This window comes from Solea solea, chromosome 19 (genome assembly GCF_958295425.1).
Source record: "Solea solea chromosome 19, fSolSol10.1, whole genome shotgun sequence".
Lineage (NCBI taxonomy): Eukaryota > Metazoa > Chordata > Actinopteri > Pleuronectiformes > Soleidae > Solea > Solea solea.
Window position 1 is genome coordinate 23,448,804 of NC_081152.1, and position 7,418 is coordinate 23,456,221.

The following is a 7,418-nucleotide window of genomic DNA, read 5'->3' on the forward strand; positions in this document are numbered from 1 at the left end:
GTCCTGTGTCCCATAACATAAACCTCACAAATAAAGTTAACATCTTAAAAGATATACTTTCTGTACCCTCAGTGTTTGATTTTGCAATGATTTCACTGTTTGCAAGTGTTTTTCTATTGTTGTCTGTTTGTGTGCGCATTCAGCTGAGATAAGGCTGTTTCCGGATTTTTTTCATTTTTCTACTTTCCCATAATATAAACCTAACAAATGAACTTAAAATCTTATAAGATATACTTCTTTACCATCAGTGTTTAATTTTGCAAAGATTTCACTGTTGGGATGTGTTTTTCTATTGGTGTCTGTTTGTGTGCGCATTCAGCTGAGATAAGGCTGTTTCCGGATTTTTTTTATGTTTCTGCTGTCCCATAACATGAACCTCACAAATGAAGTTAACATCTTAAAAGATATAGTTATATACCTTCAGTGTTTGATTTTGCAATGATTTCACTGTTTGGATGTGTTTTTCTATTTGTGTCTGTTTTTGTGCGCATTCAGCAGGGATACGGCTGTTTTCATTTTTCTACTGTCCCATAACATAAACCTCACAGATAAAGTTAAAATCTTATAAGATATAGTTATATACCTTCAGTGTTTGATTTTGCAATGATTTCACTGTTTGGATGTGTTTTTCTATTTGCCTCTGTTTTTGTGCGCATTCAGCTGGAATACGACTGTTTTCTGATTTTTTTTCATTTTTCTACTGTCCCATAACATAAACATCACAAATAAAGTTAACATCTTATAAGATATTCTTCGGTACCCCCAGTGTTTGATTTTGCAATGATTTCACTGTTTGTATGTGTTTTTCTATTTGTCTCTGTTTTTGTGCGCATTCAGCAGGGATACGGCTGTTTTCTGATTTTTTTCATTTTTCTACTGTCCCATAACATAAACCTCACAAATAAAGTTAACATCTTATAAGACATACTAATGTACCCTCGTCGTTCCGCTCGTCTTGGGACCCCAAACGACAAATGAAATATTCACACTCCTGCGACCTGTAGAAATGTAGTTCCTCCAAAACTTCCACTCTGGCCAAAGGGTCTAAGACTGTATAGAGTCTGACATGACCTGATTTTCAGTTTTTGGACACAGGACTTTGGGCTTTTTTCCCCCGGCCAAAAAAAACTGCCAAAAACACAGTCTGTAAAATTCAAACGTAAGAAAGGTGGGAAACTGTCTTTTCTTCAATAATTCCTAAAGGCAATGAGCCCGGATGCTGATTTCTCCGTATGTGTATCAGGGACTCCTGGCTGATCCAGGGTGCCAAGTTTCAGACCTGTGCAACCTTCGGAAAGGTCAAAGGTCAGTCGTTCGGGTGTGTTTTTTGTAATAATTCCTAAAGGCATTAAGCCAGGAGTCAGATTTTTCCGTATGTGTATCAGGGACTAAGGCTAATCCAGGGTGCCGAGTTTCAGACCCGTGCAACCTTTGGAAAGGTCAAAGGTCAGCCGTTCGGGTGTGTTTTTTGTAATAATTCCTAAAGGCATTGAGCCAGGAGTCTAATTTTTCCGTATGTGTATCAGGGACTAAGGCTTGATCCAGGGTGCAGAGTTTCAGACCTGTGCAATCTTCGGAAAGGTCAATGGTCAGCCGTTCGGGTGTGTTTTTTGTAATAATTCCTAAAGGCATTAAGCCAGGAGTCTGATTTTTCCGTACGTGTATCAGGGACTAAGGCTGATCGAGGGTATTTTAATCTTTTTTCTACTGTCCTATAATATGAAGTTAACATCTTATAAGGTATATTGATGTACCCTCAGTGTTTGAATTTATAATGATTTCACTGTTTGGATGTGTTTTTCTATTTGTGTCTTTTTGTGCGCATTCAGCTGGGAAACGGCTGTTTTCTGATTTTTTTCATTTTTCTACTGTCCCATAACATAAACCTCACAAATAAAGTTAACATCTTATTAGTTATAGTTATATACCTTCAGTGTTTTATTTAGCAATGACTTCACTGTTTGAATGTGTTCTTCTATTTGTGTCTGTCTTTGTGCGCATTCAGCCGGGATATGGCTGTTTTCTGATTTTTTGCATTTTTTTACTGTCCCATAACATAAACCTCACAAATAAAGTTAACATCTCATAAGATATAATTATATACCTTTAGTGTTTGATTTTGCAATGATTTCACTGTTTGGATGTGTTTTTCTATATGTGTCTGTTTTTGTGCGCATTCAGCAGGGATACGGCTGTTTTCGGATTTTTTTCATTTTTCTACTGTCCCATAACATAAACCTCACAAATAAAGTTAACATCTTATAAGATATACTTCTGTACCCTCAGTGTTTGATTTTGCAATGACTTCACTGTTTGGATGTGTTTTTCTATTTGTAAAGACCTGGACAGAACGGTTTCCCGTTCTGTCCAGGTCCAGCCTGGAGACCATGGGAGGAGTCGGGTTACTGGCCCTGAGCTCTGCCAGCAACTTCAGGCCAGTGGAGCGCTTCAGCGCCCGGATCGCCCCGTCCTGCCGGGCCACCTCCACGTCGTGGTGAGTGCGGACATGCTTCTCCACATGGAGGATGTATGGCAAGCACATCAACATGGGGCATGGCCCAGGGGGCACCACCGTCCGCCCAGTGGCAATGTTGTTAATGATTGCCCTCTCTTTCTCATTCATGATTTTATGAGTCACCCTGAGGTGCCGGGGCACAAACACCAGTACTTTCCCACAAATGGGGCACTCGAGGGAACCTTGGGCTTTGTCATCTGTGAAAGTGAGGAAAGAAAAAATGAAAAAAATATACATATGTGTACATGTACACATGCTGGAGATTCGGGTGGCTTGGGAAAACTCGGGATGTCTCAACAACGCATTCTGTAGATTTGGGGGCTTTGGGTAAATTCAGGATAGTGTGTGGGGAAACACACCCGAACGGCTGACCTTTGACCTTTCCGATGATCGCATGGGTCTGAAACTGGCCCCTGGCTCAAGGCATGTAAGAGTTATCACAAAAAACAAACCCGAACGGCTGACCTTTGACCTTTCCGAAGGTCACACAGGTCCGAAACTGGCCATGCACGATCAGCACATGGTGCAGGAGACATTTTTATGTTGTTTGGGGTCCCCAAACGGGCGGACAGGCGTCGGTCCCGTGCCGCTCGGACGTGTACTTTTCGATGGGCGGGGCTTTGAAAAGATGCCTTTTCCGGCCAAACTGCCTGAAACTTGGCCGGCGGACCTTACCTGAGACCCTTATCGGTATTCCAGAGTTCCAACTCTGTAGACCCTCAGCAAAGCTAACTAGCTCTGGGGGGGCGCTATCGCATCGGGACGAAACAATCCCAACAGGAGGCTGAAGATGCAGGGTCCCGCCCCCCTCTGCATCTACCCCTACGCCGTCTGCACCTGCAGGAGAGGGAGAGAAGAGGAGTGAGAAGTGGTCATATGAGCTGGAGCTGGAGCTGGATTTGAATTGTACTGGAATTTGAAGAGTTTGAGAGTGAAAGAGAGAGAAAGAAGAGGATTTTGTTTGATTTGCAAATGTAAGTATTATTTTCAAAATATTAAAAAAATTAATGATGATATTAATAATCATTAAAAATTAAACAATGATGATATTATTTTTATTAATAATAATAATAATAATAATAATAATAATAATAATAATTTAAACACTCATAATGTGTTTATTGTGTTTAGTTATGTTTGTCAGGTGCGCATTTGGTGTTTAGTGGGTTTTTCATCGAGTTTTGTCGACGCGTCAATTGAGTGCTTGTTATGTGTCATGCGCTGTTCACGTGATGGCCAGGGAACACGCAGATAGTAACTGTTGATACCCTAATAATAATAATAATAATAATAATAACAATAATAATAATAAACTAATAATAATTATAATAATAACAATATAATAAAAAAATAATTAAATAATTTATGATAGTAATAATAATATAATAGTCCGCCGCGCTGTTTCAGACCAAAACCACACCCCCAGAACGTGGACTGTGTTGTGATTGGCCAGCCAACGTGAGCTTTCCTACTGTCCTGTGATTGGCCAGGTACCTGGAAGTGACGTAATAGATAGGCCAGCTCTCAGATACACAGCTCCCCCTCTGGCACGGTGGATGCTCTGCATCTCAGCAGCTACAACGAGAGTAGTTCTTCTTCTTCTGCGGTTGAATGTACGCAACAGGATGTGCCCGGACTAGTGCCCGCACCAGGAGGCGCTACGGTGGTGAGAGGAGTGGTGAGGATTTCTGATGACGACATCAAATTAAGGAAGTGCCGATCCGCTTTGCAGAGCCCAGGAAAACAATACAACACTATTTTCTCAGCAGTGGCTGAACTGTTGTTCTGAAACTTTAGGGTTTCATAAACAAGGACATTACTGCTGGCCGGATGCAGGCGGAACTGCGGTCAAGTGGGGCTGTCATGATCTGTCACTTCCGTTAAGTATCTTGTTTTGTTTCTCCCTTCATGTTCCATGTCTTGTCTTCCTGTTTTATTTTGAAATCACTCACCCTTGTCTCTATTTCAGGTTCCTGTCTACCCCGCCCCCTTCCTTGTCTGCGTGCACCTGATCCCTGATTGTGTCTACCACACCTGCATCCTATCACTCCCTAATCAAGCACTTCTTATATTCCCCTCTGTGTCTTGTCTCGTCGCCAGTTCGTTGTAGTTCATAGCTCACGTTCCAGCACTCTTGTTTCACAGCCATAGTTTAGTCTACTTGTGTTTTTGAACCTTGCCTGCCTTTTTTGACCTTGCCTTTTTGCCTGACGTTTTTGTACCTCTGCCTGATCTTTGACCTTCCGTGTACCGAACCTCTGCCTGGAAATAAACTCTGTTACTGACTGATTCGTGTTCTGAGTCCTGCATTTGAGTCCCTTGTTCTGCTCAGCCATAGTTCATGATAGGGGCATGGCCTGTCATTCAAGCCAATGACGGCCCTTAAGTTGCTGGCTGAACTGAGGGCCAGTAACCCCACTCCTCCGATGGTGTCCTTACTGGACATCTCTGATGCAGAAGAGGACCTGGAGGAGGGGGTTTCTGGCCTTTGCAGGAACAAAACTTGCGTCAATGCCAGGGTAAGGGTCCGCAAGCTTGAAAGGAAGCTGGACGACGCGTCTCAACGCTGACCTCACCGTGAGTGAATGAAAAAAACGTAGCAATTATACATTCTATCCATGTTTAATTTCTTTGAATAATGCAATCATTGCGTTGTCAATAATTGTAGTCCTGTTTTCTTTTGCTGTTTGTTTTTCCCTCTTCAGAGACAGCTGAGGGAGCTCCAAAAAGTAGCTCCACGTCGCCAGCGCCCGAGCCCTGGGCAGCTGCTTGCCCGGCCAGCAAGTAGCTGGATAAGCCGGAGGAGCCGGAGGCTGCTGCTGAAGAGGGTGGACAAACAGAGACACCTTTCCTCCCCCCCTCAGGTGAGAAGATAATGGATTAGTGTAATTCATTGTCATTATCATTTTGCCCAAGTCCAAAGTATTTACCTTAATTCAACTCCCGGCAGAAGAAGAAGAAGAAGGAGGAGGAGTAGGAGGACACAGGCGGTGAGGAGGTTAGTGTAGAATCATTGAGCACATGTGGTCATGTGGTAGAGGTGTTATTGATGTTTTGTTTTGGTTTTCCAGGAAAATGAACAGTGTAAGTGGTCGCATGAGCAACGGAAGCTATTCCGTGCCATGCGACCATATTTAACTGGCCGGAGCAAAGGTTCCCTCATACGGGCCATTGAGTTTGGCACCTCCATGAGTAAGACTGAACACATTGTGTATTTGTGCAGGTGTGTGTGGAGTGTTTTCTCGCTACATTCATCATCATGTGTGTTTCATCTTTACAGATACATACATGGAGGAGTATGCCACATTCACGCTCTGCCCTGAGGGAATCGGTCAACTCCGGCATCCTGAAATCGACTTTCTGGGTATGTTTCTGGCGAAATGGCACCCAAAGTGATTCGAGTTACTCAAATTCAGCCCCAGAATTCAGGCTCCTTCTTCCATTCTGAGGGTTTTTGCTTGCGCCACCACGCTTCTGACAATAGAGGGCAGCTCTTTAACAGAGTTAGGGTCAAAGCCAGGGGGGCTTGGGCGTGACATCCCGGGTTCGCCCAAGGCCCCAGAATCCCCAGGAATTCACCAGACTGCCTCGGGCGTGACTAAGAGTGATAATAATCACCTCAGGGTGAGGTTGTCTCGCCTGCGGCACTCTGGTAAGTGCCTTTTTTAAGTTTGAATTTCACAGACTGTCTTTTAGGCCGCTGCACGGCGACCTTTGACCCCAGAGCCCCCATAATCGGAACAGAGGATCCTTCGGAGCCACTGAACAATAATCTGGGGGAAAAAAGCCCAAAATCCTGTTTGTCCTTTGTCAAAATCTGACAATCAGGTCCTCTCAGACTCTTTACAGTCATAGAGCCTTTGGCCAGAGTGGAGGTTTTGGAGGAGATATGTTTCCACAGGTTGCAGGAATCTGAATTTCTTATATGTCGTTTGGGGTCCCGAGACGGGCGGACAGGCGTCGGTCCCGTGCCGCTCGGACGTGTACTTTTTGATGGGCGGGGCTTTGAAACGTCGCCTTTTCAGGCCTTTGAGTGCTCGCCTTTGCCACAAAAATGGACCAAACTGCCTGAAACTGGCCTGCGGTCCTTACCAGAGACCCTTATCTGTATTCCAGAGTCCCAACTCTGTAGACCCTCAGCAAAGCTAACTAGCTCTGTGGGAGCGCTATCGCAACGGGACAAAACAATCCCAACAGGAGGCTGTGTGGCGCACGACATAGTCGAAAATCAGACTCCTGGCTGGATGCGTTTATGACTTGTTTCAAAAAACACACCCGAACGGCTGACCTTTGACCTTTCCGAAGGCCGCACGGGTCTTGCAAAAGGGTATTGCATGAACGAACCACTCAGTTGAGGGAATCCTTTGCATTTTTATTGCCATGGCAACACCGTTAAACGATTACTTCTCATATTAAGCACGCGTCATCTACAATGTGTTTTGTTTTTTTTCACAAATTTTGAGTATGATACAAAGAAGTCTGTAAAAGTTATAAGGGAATTGTGAATTTGTTGTATTTTCTGTTACTATCAGGAGGCGCTGTTTTTAAAATGTACAGTTTTTGCATAGACTTCATCAGCCATGGTCCATCTTGAACACTAGCACATTTGTTTGTAAAAAGGACCTTCTATCGCAAAGTTATAAGAGTTTTGAGTGAAACCTTTGCAGTGTTGACATGGCAACACCGTTGAAGGATTTGTTATCATATTATGCACACATCATATACCATGTGTTTTAAATTTTTTCACCTATCTTGAGTTTGCTACAATAAATTCTGTAAAGGTTATATGCGAAATTGTGATTGAAATTGTGACATGTGTTGTATTTTCTGTTACCACCAGGAGGCGATGTTTTCAAAATTTACAGTTTTTGCATAGACATCTTTAGCAAGGGCCCATCATCGA

At 43.4% G+C, this 7,418-nt stretch overlaps 1 long non-coding RNA gene across 1 annotated transcript in view; it reads right to left on the reverse strand.

Annotated features, from left to right (window-relative positions):
* Positions 1-5,476, reverse strand: part of LOC131446413 (uncharacterized) — a 34,666-nt gene extending 29,190 nt beyond the window's left edge. The window contains exons 1-2 of the long non-coding RNA XR_009233916.1: positions 5,446-5,476; positions 3,191-3,352 (exon numbers count right to left, since the gene is read on the reverse strand). This is a non-coding gene — a long non-coding RNA (uncharacterized LOC131446413). The remainder of the gene's footprint in view (positions 1-3,190; positions 3,353-5,445) is intronic.
* Positions 5,477-7,418: the final 1,942 nt, after the last annotated feature.